A 13,194-nucleotide genomic window follows, 5' to 3' on the forward strand; every position below is an offset into this window, starting at 1 on the left:
TACCCTCATCTCTTCCCTTTCTACCTCATTATGCATAAGTACTGAATGTTCACATGGTCAACCAATTTTCAAATAAGCTTCATCTACAAAGCTTTGATAACACAATGTGAGTACAGATTAATTTGTCTTTAATTTTTAGACTTATGAAATATCCTGCAGCTTTTCTGATAGTAATATACTCTAATGGAGCTGTGTCAGATGCTATCATTACATTTAAGCAAAATGTAAGTTGTTCTTTAGGACTGATAATTTGTTAAAATGCTACTGTTCTTGTGTTTTAGCAAATAATATACTTGATATAATAATTTACTAAATGGGGCTATTTAATTGCTGGATGAAATTAAATCCTTTTCAAGGCAACTAATTACAACCTAAGAACAGCTTAGCTAGAAGAAACTGGCTCAAGCCAGTCTTATGGGTTGGCCTTATTTATATTCCTAGAACATTCATTTAGTAAATAATCACAATTTTTATTGTGAGAAACACTAATACTTTCATTTCATTCAAAACATTTTTTGATAATTTTTTAAATTTAAATTTGAAACAAGCTTGTTTTACATGTCTTTCCCAGTTCCCTTACCCTCCACTCCTCCCCTCCCACCCAATCTTCATCCCATCCCCTATTTGCTCCCTAGGGAGCAGACTTCCATGGGGAATCTTTACAGTCTGCCATATCATGTGGAACAGGGCATAGGCATCCCCCATTTGTCTAGGCCAAGGGAGTATTTCTTTATGTGGAAAGGGCTCCCAGAGTTCATTAGACTGACCCACTACCAGAGGCCCTATAGACTGCCTAGTCCTCCTAATTAACATCCACACAAGAAAGACTTTTTTTTTTTGTTGTTGTTGTTAATTTATTTGATTGGTTTATGCTACACTAGGAAGTCAGACAAGCCATTGCACCACTGTCCTCTACCTCCAGCCCTGTGCCTTAATTATAAATAAACAATAAAACTGAAAATAAGAGTATCCAGATTTGCTGCCTCTGTTTTAACAAACTTCTTTATTTTATTCTTTGCTTCTTTCTGCTTCATAAATGCAAACAGGAGTTAAAGTCTACCATACATGTAAACTTGGCTAAAGATAAATGCAATATTCTGGTCTGTATGTCTGTATGTTTTATGAAGTTTTTTTCCCCTATAAATCTCCCATCCCTCTCTCCCTCTCCCTCTCCATCTCAGTCTCTCCCTCTGTCACTGCTCCCTTATTTTCCTCACCTTCACCAACCTTCCACTAACCTCTCCCCATCAGTCACATCACATTATCCTGCTGGGATGTGCATGAGCCTTGAGCCTTTCTCCTTCATTAATAGACAATAAGTGTAATATATTAACTTCAGTATCAGGTTACAACTTTACATTTTTTCTATCTTCACCAAACTTTATTTCTATAAATGTGGAAAAATTTTCTTCAAGAGTTGCAGAAGTTAATGCTTGACCCTTATTCCTAAGATTCCGTTTTTCTTCCCACCTTAAGCAGCAACTCATTCTGGTTTTCTGCTTACTTTACCTAACCACAGCATATGTTCATATCCCCTAGTAAAACACACATTGAGAGAAATAATGAAAACCTCTCAGCTTTTCTCCACCCTTCAATCGCTTATCATCTTCTGTTTCTACCAACACTGATATGTGAAATACTATGGGATATTAGAAAAGACACAGCTCTTAGTTTCTGCAGAAATACAGTGCACTGAGATAAAACTGCATGAACAGTCTGGAGTAGTTTCTTCAGTATTTTAATCGGTGTAGATAGTGAAGAATGTAGGGTTAGTAGTGAAGTTTGAGCAAATGCTAATTAAGAGCATGGGTTTTTTACTGGAAGAACATATGCAAAGATCTCGGACACTGAAGAGTAGATCCAATTTGACATTTTACGGTGCAATAGATACCAAAATAGGTAACTTTTCTTTCTTTCTTTCTTTCTTTCTTTCTTTCTTTCTTTCTTTCTTTTTCTTTTTTTTTTTTCAACAAAACTCTTCAGTAAGGATACCTCCTACAATAATTGAGCTGTCTTCCTTTTTCTCAACTTGATCACAGTTTTGATAGAGCTTTTCATGTTCTTTCAAAAAACAACCCATAAGAGATTCCACAAATTAAATTGAGAACTTCATTTTAAAAGGGTATTTCAAAATATTTTCTATGCGGTGGCACATAGCTGCACTTACAGCACTTGTGAACCTGATACAAGAGTATGAAGCCATTCTGGGATATATGGAGGGTTCTAAGCCACTCCAGGCTACAGAGTGATTCCCTGCCTGAGAAACAAATGAATGGATAAAGAAACAATCATCAGTATGTGATAACTATAAATCCTTTTCCAATCCAGAGAAATTACAAATCTCCAAACGAACTCATGCAGGCCTTCAGTTCATTTTCTTTGTTCTCATGAATAGAGGAGGAGAGGTCTTTTCCAGGTAAGAGGTCAGTCTTTGGTTGTCCAGTGACAAATGGTTAGCCCTGAAATCATACATACAAACAACACTCTACACACTGAACAGGTTATATACAAAAATGGATATATATATGTATATATATATATATATATATATATGTGTGTGTGTGTGTGTGTGTGTGTGTGTGTGTGTATACACACACATATATGTATGCAATATCATTTAGTACTTTAAAAAATAGGTCATGAATGTGAAGGAGTGGAGGAGTATAAGGGAGTTCTTGGAGAGAGGGAAGGGAAGGAAGAAATGCCATAAGATTATAATTTTAAAAAAGAGCTTTAAAGAGTAGGTGGGGTGGTCAACAAGACTGCATTTAAATGTTCAAGGCCCTCTACCTTTTCTGTACTGGGCTGAATGGCTAGAAATATGCTAAGAATTCCCACAGGATTCCCAAACCCCCTCAGCATCCTGTTAACCATGAGAAAGGGACTTTCTCTGAAAACAAATTTGATGAGAATAGTGCCTTTCATTTTAAACTGAAAGGTACCTAGTTCTAATAGAAGATTATAGCATTTCAGGGAAGCAGTTCTTGGGAAGAACTAAATCTGTTTCCTCTCTCTCTCTCTCTCTCTCTCTCTCTCTCTCTCTCTTTCTGTTTTTATTTTTTGGTATTGATCTAATTACTAATGTTATATATGTATTTCTAAAAATTATATTGTTGGGAAAGAAAAGCATCAAGTCTAATAATACTTAAGAATTCTAAAAAAATGAAATGTTTGTGTAATAAGGCAAATAGAAACCAGGGATTAGAGGCCTGGTATCACTCTCCCTCTTTTTATTTTATGAGCCAATGAACCTATAGCAGTAGAAAACATATGATCATTATTCTGCACTGTGGAGGTTTATTTAAACTGTGAGACCAATTTTATGTTCCCAAAATGCAGAACGCCTATCTTTTGACAGACCATAGAGAATGTGACATTGGTATCTGATTAGGTTAAAAACAATGGAATTGAATCAAAAACCCTGATATTAACCCACACACCTATGAACACCTGATTTTTGACAAAACAGCTAAAAGTATACAATGGGTCAAGGACAGCATCTTCAACAAATGGTGCTGGCACAATTGGATGAATGTGTGTAGAAGACTGTACATAGACCTGTGTTTATTGCCATGCACAAAACTCAAGACCAAATGGATCAAAGACCTGAATATAAATCTAGCCACACTGAACCTCTTAGGAGTGGGAGGTATCCTTGAACAAATTGGTATAAGAGACTGCTTCCTGAACATAACTCCAGTAGCACAGACACTGATATCAACAATTAATAAATGGAACCTCCTCAAACTAAGAAGCTTCTGTAAGGCAAAGGACACAGTGGACAAGACCAAACGGCAGCCCTCAGGCTGGGAAAAGATTACTCACCAATCCTACATCTGACAAAAGGCTGATCTCCAAAATATACAAAGAATTCAAGAAACTAGTCAACAAAACACCAAATAACCCTATTAAAAATGGGGTACAGAACTGAATAGAAAACTCTCAATAGAGGAAATCAAAAAGGCTGAAAGACACTTAAGAAAGTGCTCAACATCTTTAGCTATCAGGGAAATGCAAATCAAAATAGCTTTGAAATACCATCTTACTACTGCCAGAATGGCTAAAATTAGAAACACCAATGACAGCTTATGTTGGAGAGGATGTGGAGAAGGTGAACACTCCTCCATTGCTGTTGGGAGTGCAAACTTGTACAGCCATTTTGGATACCAGTATGGTGGTTCCTCAGGAAAATGGGAATCAGTCTACCACAGGACCCTGCAATACTCCTCTTAGCTATATGCCCAAATGATCCACATCCATGAAACAAAGACATGTGCTCATCTATGTTCATAGCAACATTATTTGTAATAACAAGGACCTGGAATCAACAATCAACTGATATGCCCCTCAATTGAAGAATGGACAAAGAAAATATGGCACATCTACGCTGAAAAAAAAAATGGAATCTTGAAATTCACAGGCAAGTGATGGAACTTGAAGAAACCATCCTGAATGAGATAACCCAGTCACAAAAAGAGGAACATGGAACATAGTATGTACTCACACATATGTGGAGTTTAGAACTAGAACAAAGGATCACCAGACTATAAGTCACACAACCAGATCAACTAGGATACATGGTGATTTCTAAGATATTCATATAAGGTCCCTCACAGAAGGGGGAAGGGATAAGTACTCCAGAGCGCATGGGGAGTGAGGGAGCAATGAGTGGAAAGGGAACTAGGAGAAAGAGTAGGGGAGGAGAGGAAATTATCTGGGACTAGGAAGATAGAGTCATGGGGGGAAAAGAAGACAGAAAAGAGAGAGAGGGAGAGAAAGAGAAAGAGAGAGAAACACACACACACACACACACACACAGAGAGAGAGAGAGAGAGAGAGAGAGAGAGAGAGAGAGAGAGAGAAGAGAGAGCATAAGAGGGAGCCATTTTAGGATTGAAGAGAAAACTGAACCTAAAGAAATGTCCAGATACCTACAAGATTGATACCAACTAACAATTTGAGCAACAGTGGAAAGGCTACCATAAATGCCCTTCCTTAATAATGAGATTAATGACTAACTTATCCACCATCATGGAACCCTCATCTAGTAGCTGATGGAAACAGAAGCAAACACCCACAACTAATTACTGAGCCGAACTAGAATCCAGTTGCAGAGAGTGAGGACAAGACCACACTGCAAAAACACATAGAGACAGCAGACCTGAACAAGGAGGAGCTAATAGGCCCCAAGATTGATAGCTGGTAATCCAGCATGGGACTGAGCAGTCTAAGGGACCTCAGACAGTGGAACCAAGATGTATCACTGGTGCACAAAAGGACCTTGTGTGCACATCCCCACATCCCTTAACCTAGAGAGAAGTACTAGACCCTACTTCAAATGACTTGACAGATTTAGATGACTCCTCCTGTATGGCATCACCCTACATGTGGAGTGGGGGGGGGATGGGAGGTGTGGGTGGTCAGGGTGCATGTTAAGAGGGGATAGTTGGGAAGAGGGAGGGAGGAATGAAAGAAGGGAGGGAGGGGTAACTGTGATTAATAGGTAATAAATAAGTTTTAAAAATCTTAATTTTAAATAGCAATCGTTCTTACACTTATAAATTATACATTTATAATATTAATTAGCATTATATTTTGCTAATCAGAAACCATATACTAGTATAAACAAACTCTAACGTATAAATCCATACATGAAGAAACCAACTGCAGATGACAATTGTTTTCTTCTTTTCCAGAACTGTGTTGTTTTTGAAGACCTTAAGGTAATATTTTTGAAGTAAAAGATTTTTCCAAATTATGTGTTCATACATACATATGTAGCACAGAATTTTTCTTAAAGTATGTCTATTTTTATGGACAAATATTTGAAATGAACTCTTCAGTAATTATAACTAGGTCAATAGCATTCATCAGTACAGGCTTTGCACACCTACCACTTGACAATCAAATATGTTAGCACATTCTGTCATCATGAATGACAACATGACTTTTTCTCTGTTGTTTTTAAAGACTGCTCTGATCATAGAGACATGTTTAATTAATAAATGCATTTGGTGTTATGATATAAAAGAATGGAGCAATAACAAAATTAAATCTAAACTATGAGTAGGTCCTGTTGACCTAATAACCTTTGACATATACTTCAAACATGCTCAATGCAAAGTGTTTGCAAATATGCTATGGAGTCATCAACCGGGCAATTTTATTATTCTGTGGTAGTCTCACTCCAGCAAGGTAAATATGAAGATATAATACATAATTTAATCAAGTCCATAGCTTCATGAATTTTCTACAAGGAGAAACTTTTGACTGTGTTTTGAAAATTGCTAACCCATGATGACAATAGCTATTGCTATTACTACCAAGAATTATTGTTGGTGAGATATTGACTAAATCTGACTAGATGTAAGATTTATTGGTTTGGGGTTGGGGGAGTCTGTTGTTGCTAGAGCCTTTAGCTACTAGCATCAGAACTGCCTCTTCTATCCACATTTTTCATATGCTTTCCAGGAGAAATAAAGGACTTATTAGCTTGTGATCCCAGATCACCATGGTAATCACAAATAAATCAGAAAGTATCTCTTAATGTTAACATATTTGGTTCAGTTGATAAATTATCATCACAATCCATACTGTTGGTCAAAAGAAGTGCTAAAGATATTCTCAGCTTGTACCTAGATCTTATCCATTCATTCTGTATGCTACTTTCTACTTCTATCATAATCTGACCACATCTAATATAGTGCCAAGACTAATCATATATTATAACATATACAATTTATAAAACTTATTATATATACTATTATATAATGATAAATATACATTTCCTACTTTCAAATAGTCCAATAAAAATATTTTTGCTGCCTAATTGTTGCAATAACGACAGTTTAAATCTCCCAATATCTGTCCTTTTCTCAATATGACTCCATAATGCCATCACAATTCCTTATCTCTTAAAATGAGTAATGAACAGGAAGTAAACTAGATATTGAACTTCTGCGAGACTAGGCAAAGACTCCAAACTCTGATTCTGTTATACATTGTTATGTATATTTTCTTATTTTACATATAGATCTCAGTTCCCTCTCCCTCCCATCCTCCCATGTCCCCCATGGTTTAATTGTGAAATGTGACAACTAGTTCATGGGTCCTCACTTGGTAGTGCTGTCTTGGCATGTTTTGAAATCATAATGAGGATAGACCAAGACATAAATGAGTTAATAGGCAAGGGCCTTAAGAGTTATAGCCTAAACTGAATTCTAGCCCAAGTTTCTATGCTTCTTAGACCCTTGCACTGAAATAAATCATGCACGGGACTCCTGCCACCATTAATTGATTCTACCTGCCATAATACCCCAAACATGATGGACCATCATACTCTTTCAAACTCTGAGAAGAAATAAATTTTTAATTATGTAAGATATTTGGTCCCATCTACAAGAAAAGAAAAAAGAAATACAGAAAATATGTACCAGAAGTAGATCCCCTGCTGTATTAAATCTAACTATGTAATTCTTAATCATTTGAAGGTGGACAGGAGATAAAATGAGAAAGATTTGGGAAGTGTAAATGAGAGAAATTTCACAGCATTATAATTATACCTTATAATCATTCTGGTGGTAATTCTGAAGACAAACATGCTGAGAGAAACATGTAAAAACTAGTTCCTGAGATCTCAGAAGAGGTAAGGATTCTATTAAGAGTTAAGCTATAGGTTATTCGTGTTGCATTATAGCAATTAATTTGTCTATAGTTGGTATATTGAAAATCTGAGTGAAGTTGAATTGGAATAATGGGTTAATTCATGGAACAGCAGAAATTTCAAGATGCCATAGCATTGTTAGGAGTAAGATTTTTCCTGCCAACCTTGGCCCAGAGCTGCGCCAGCCCCAAATAACACACAGAGACTTGGTATTTGATATAAATGCTGTTGGGCTGTTTCTATCATTTCTTATTGGGTAGCTCAGTCTTAAATAGTAACCCATTTCTATTAATCTAAGTACTTCCACGTGGTCTTATCTTACCAGAGAGAGGGGCTGGCATTCTGTTCTCTCCATTCTCTCCATGTACACTCTGCTCCCTATCACTTCCTCTCTCCTCCTTGTCTCCTAGTCCGTCATTTGTATTGCATTATAACAATTAATTTGTCTATAGTTGGATATTGAAAATATGAGTGAAGTTGAATTGGAGTAATGAGTTAATTCATGGAACAGCAGAAATTTCAAGATGCCATAGCATCTCGGCTGTGGCATGTTTACTACTCACTGCATCTGACCAGATTTACAGAGTAAGTACAAGTAGTGTGTTGAAAGCTCTTTAAAACTATGTATTTGAAGAGGAAAGGAGTTTGGATCCAGTTAACAGTTAAACTGCAGAGAGAGTAAGTATAAGCAGGGTGAATGTAAAAAAAAAAAAAAAAAAAAAAAAAAAAAAAAAAAAGATGTACCATCAAAGAGAAATCATAAGCTTTTCACTAGGACAATAACAAACGTGCTTTGAAATCAAGACCCTGTCTATAGAAACATTCAGTGAAACCATTTCTAAAAGAATTAATTCAGATGGAGGGAACATTAAAATGTCCATACATACATACATACATACATACATACATACATACATACATATATTCAAACATATATTCAAATATGAAGAGACTCTGTAGTAGCTCAGTAATCAAGCAAGGTCCAAGGGAGTCAGGAGTCAGGCTTATAAGCATTAAGTTTGTGTGAACTGCAGAATTACCTAAGCTTGAACTTAGGTTCAAGCTAGCTGTTGAGGTTCACATTCCCTGAATTTTGGATATTTGTACAGCTCTGTAAATGAGGTAAAAATTACACTGGAGACACCAGGAGGTGTCAGAATATTGTGGCAGGTCATCTACTGAAGACAGATGTGGGCACTGAGTAGTTTTGGGGTGATGTTTGCTTTAAGCAAATGAACTTTACGCTCATGTTTGCTCAATAGACCTAAGATAATGTAACAGAGACCTCTGTATGCTGAAATAGGGCTGCTTTGAGCCACTCTTTGCTTAATGTACTTCCATTATCCATTTTGTGATATTAATAATATGTGCTACTAAATATAGTAGAAATATAAATGTGACTTTTTAAAGCAGCTACACAGATAAGTTATCTTGAAACTCACAGAAGTTTCTAGATTGATACACAGTGTTGACAATACAAAGACTTTCAAAAACTTATAATCAGATACCAGATATTTTGCATTTTGAAGTGTCCATAAGCTTATAGCGTCAGGAGCAAATGATATGTGTCCACACATTCATACTATTTGAATCTATATACTTTATATATAACTTTCTGACTTCATGTCAAAGCTTGATAAAATTCTCTCAACAAAACTCTGTATCAGAAATAAGTATCATAAAATTAAAATAGATTTAAGATTATGTTGCTTTCATTAATCTTCTTTTCTTACTACACACTCATAAAGCTCCATCACATATGAAATGTGATGATAATAGAGAAATGTGAATTCTATTTAGCTCCAAAAGTATAGCACACTTCTGTCTATCTCATTGTAATAGGAAAATTTATAGCTGATATAATCACAAGAATCATATTTAGTAGTATTTCTCAAGCTCTGTGTAATTGAGGATGCTTTAAAAGAAATTCTGGTTGTGTTAGCTACCAGAACACATTACATAAATTTAAACAAACTAAAAAAAAAATGAAATGAAACACTGATTCAATGTGTGCTAGAGAACTACATTAACTAAATATCTCTACAGTCAATAGCAGAGAAAAGAGACACTCATACAGAGTCTAATATATTATCGTTGTAGTAATTAATAATTTTTACTATATATTATAATAATACAATAATCAAAACAGCTTTTTCCCAATATCCTGAACTTTCTTCTTTTTATTTTACCCCTCTGTTAGATAAATGAGTCCAGCAGAGCAAAAGAAAAAAATCAGCCATTTGTTAAAAGTATGTCAAAGGACAAAAAGATATTGAATTTACATATGTTTTGTAGATATGTATTGATACTTATTATATTATAAATCCTATTACAAAAAACACAAATCCTATTTACTCTCAAGTTTTGTTTTTATGTCATAATCAAATCTCATTAACTCACTAGCAACACATTTCATGTAGATTCTAATACACGTTTTCACAACCAATATGCTTCTGTCTGTCTTATATACTGAGATGATTAATAAACATATAAAAGTATGAGGTACAGTATAAAATAATCCATATTTCACATCTTTAAAAACTAATAGTGAAAGGAACTGTAGTCGGGACACATTTTGTAACTTTCTGGCCAAAATGGTGTTTAGCTGTCCTAACTCCTCAGCTAGGGTAGAACTTTGCCAGCCTTTCTCCATTCATGATAGAATATTGACTATCTTGATCTTGTTAACAGTCAGTGTTCTTTATTTGATAGATTACATATGTTCCAGTGGATGGTCCTAAAACCATGCAACTACTAGAATGACTAAAGGACTCAGTGAGTTAAAAAAAAAAAAAAAAAAAAAAAAGTATGTGAAATTGGGAAGATAATGTCATAGGAGGTATACAGTAAGTTAAAGACTAGTGATGTGCTGGTTTGACCCAAATGCATTATAGTCAAATATCAAATTCTTAAACAAAATAGTTAGTGGAAAGGGGGAAAATGCTAACTGTAAGAATCTGTCAAGAGGTATTAAGATCAAGAAGAGTTAAAATTAAAAAGTGGAAAAGACTTTAAAAATCAGGTCCTAGGTCCTAGCTGTACGGCCATCCACCAGAGACTCTCCATCCTACCAACAAACCTTAGAATAAAACTGACATTTTCTCTCCTGTCAGTAATTGATAGCCAATGGCTCTTAAGCCAGAGTTGGGTACACATTAGAACCTCCCCATCCCTACATGAATGTTGACTGGTTTGATATTGTGTAGTTTTTTTGCAAGTAGCCATTGATGTCATGAGTTTATGAATTCATTGGCCTTATCATGTCCATAAAGTTTAGTTTAGTTTGTTTAAATCTGTGTTATCTTTTTTGAGAGAGACTCTTATTTTGTGCCCCTGGGTTCCTTGGGAGCCCCTCTGTGGCCCACATTGGATCCACACTTGCCTGCCTCAACCTGCAGGGACTATAGTTATTGGAAAATGTCTAAGTATTTCAATTTTTAATTAATATTTTAAAAATTTATCTACTTTTATGTGCATTGTTATGTTGCCATGGGTGTCAGCCCCCAGGAACTGGAATCACAAACAGTTTGTGATTTGCCATGTGGGTGTTGGGAATTGAGCCTGGACTCTCTGGAATAGCAATCAGTGCTCTTAAACTCTGTGCAATCTCTCCAGCACCTTCAATTTTTAATGACTTAATTGAAAAAGTTTCTTTCTAAATAGAAAACAGTTCAAATTTTAAACAACATTAAATAAGTTATGCTAAATTACTGTATTTTTATTAGTTATTTGTTGTGCTTATAGGGTTTCAGAAGGACCTTTATTAAAATACAGATGGGAGATATCATTCTATAAATATGTTACTCTTATTGGTTAACGAATAAAGTACTGTTGGCCAATAGGAAAGCAAGATAGATGGGACTAGGAGACAAGGAGGATTTGAGGAAGGCATATGGAGGAGTCAACATGGAGAGATTGGAAAGAGCAGAACCACAAGCTCCCACAGGTCTTATCTGGTAGAGATAAGACCACGTTTACATACTCAGATTAATAGAAATGGGTTAATAATTAAGATATAGCTAGCCAATAAGAAAAAAGTAACTGGCCAACAGCAATATATCAAATACAGAGTCTCTGTGTGTTATTTGGGGCTGGCGTGGCAGTGGGACAAGACCAGCAGCAGGGGAAAACTACTCGTAACAAAATATATATTCTATTTTTTCAAAAAGTTATTTAAAATTTCTTAAGCATACATACACACGGGTTGCAGGGTGAGATACAATGAGAATATGCAAAGTAGGCCAAGCATCAAATATATTGTGACAGTTTAAAAAGGATATGTGTTCAGAACTTCATCAAAAAATGCAGCTGATGTGTATATTACCTTTACAAAAAGCTGTAATTATTCATATTAAAGTTATTTTATCATTTTCTAAACATATTAACACTTTTTAGAAATCCATAACTCACAGAAACAGGAGTGCATGTGGCGTGAACATGGGGAAGCAAAATAAAACAAGGAAATATGCAACTATGAAATGAATGCTTAGTCTCAGAAATGAAAGACTTAAAGAAAAGGATAGATTAAAGCCAAAAAGAAAGAAAGAAGGACGAAAGAAAGAAAAAATAAGGAAGGAAAAGAAAGATCCTGATGTGCTGAAAGACAGAGAAGTACCCCAACATCCTCCCTGTTTATTCTTCCAGGATAATGCACTACTCGGTCCACCTTACCACATCCTCATTGACACCAAATTCATCAACTTTTCCATTAAAGCCAAACTGGACTTAGTGCAGTCAATGATGGACTGTCTGTACAACAAGTATATCTCTCATATAACTGATTGTGTAATGGCTGAAACTGAGAAATTGGGACAGAAGTATTGAGTAGCACTAAGGATTGGCAAGGATTCACAATTTGACCCACTGCCATGCACACACAAAGGAACCTATGCTGATGACTGATTGGTCCAGAGTCACTCAGCAAAAGTGTTGTACTGTGGCCACCGTCAACTGTGACCTCAAACAAAGAATCCAAAAGATACCTGGAGTTCCTATCATGTGCATTTCTATCCATAATTACAACATTGAATGGATGCCAGAAGATTATGGAGCTCATCTATTCTAATCCTTACTTGATAAAATTAACTTGCCTTTCTTTACCAGCTTTCTCTGTTGTCAATTAAAAATTCCTTCATAGAGCCCTCATCTAGTAGCTGAGGAAAAAAAAAAAAAAAAAAAAAAAGCAGACACCCACAGCTAAACACTGAGCAGAACTGGAATCCAGGTGCAGAGAGGGAGGACAAAACTGGACTACAGAAACCCACAGAGACAGCTGACTTGGACAAGGTGGAGCTAAGAGACCCCCAGACTGATAGCTGGGAATCCAGCATTGGACTGAGTCAGACCCCCTGATCATGTGTCTCAGTTAGAAGGCTTGGGCAATAAAGGGTCCTCTGAAAGTGGAACCAGGATGTTTCCCTCGTGCACAAAAGGACTTTGGGAGCACATTCCCCATGGAGGAATACTCCCTTTACTTAGAGGTAGGAGAGAGGTCCTAGTCCCTACTCCAAATGACTTGACAGATTTTGTTG

The 13,194-nt window shown here is 35.9% G+C and overlaps 1 protein-coding gene and 1 pseudogene across 1 annotated transcript in view; one reads left to right on the top strand and one right to left on the bottom strand.

The window, feature by feature from the left end:
• Dpyd (dihydropyrimidine dehydrogenase) overlaps window positions 1-13,194 on the bottom strand; it is an 817,241-nt gene that overhangs the window by 567,484 nt on the left and 236,563 nt on the right. The gene's annotated exons all lie outside the window — the stretch shown is intronic.
• On the top strand, window positions 12,101-12,728 carry LOC127223091 (rRNA-processing protein FCF1 homolog; annotated as a pseudogene).

The sequence above is a fragment of the Phodopus roborovskii genome, unplaced genomic scaffold, assembly GCF_943737965.1.
Source record: "Phodopus roborovskii unplaced genomic scaffold, PHOROB, whole genome shotgun sequence".
Lineage (NCBI taxonomy): Eukaryota > Metazoa > Chordata > Mammalia > Rodentia > Cricetidae > Phodopus > Phodopus roborovskii.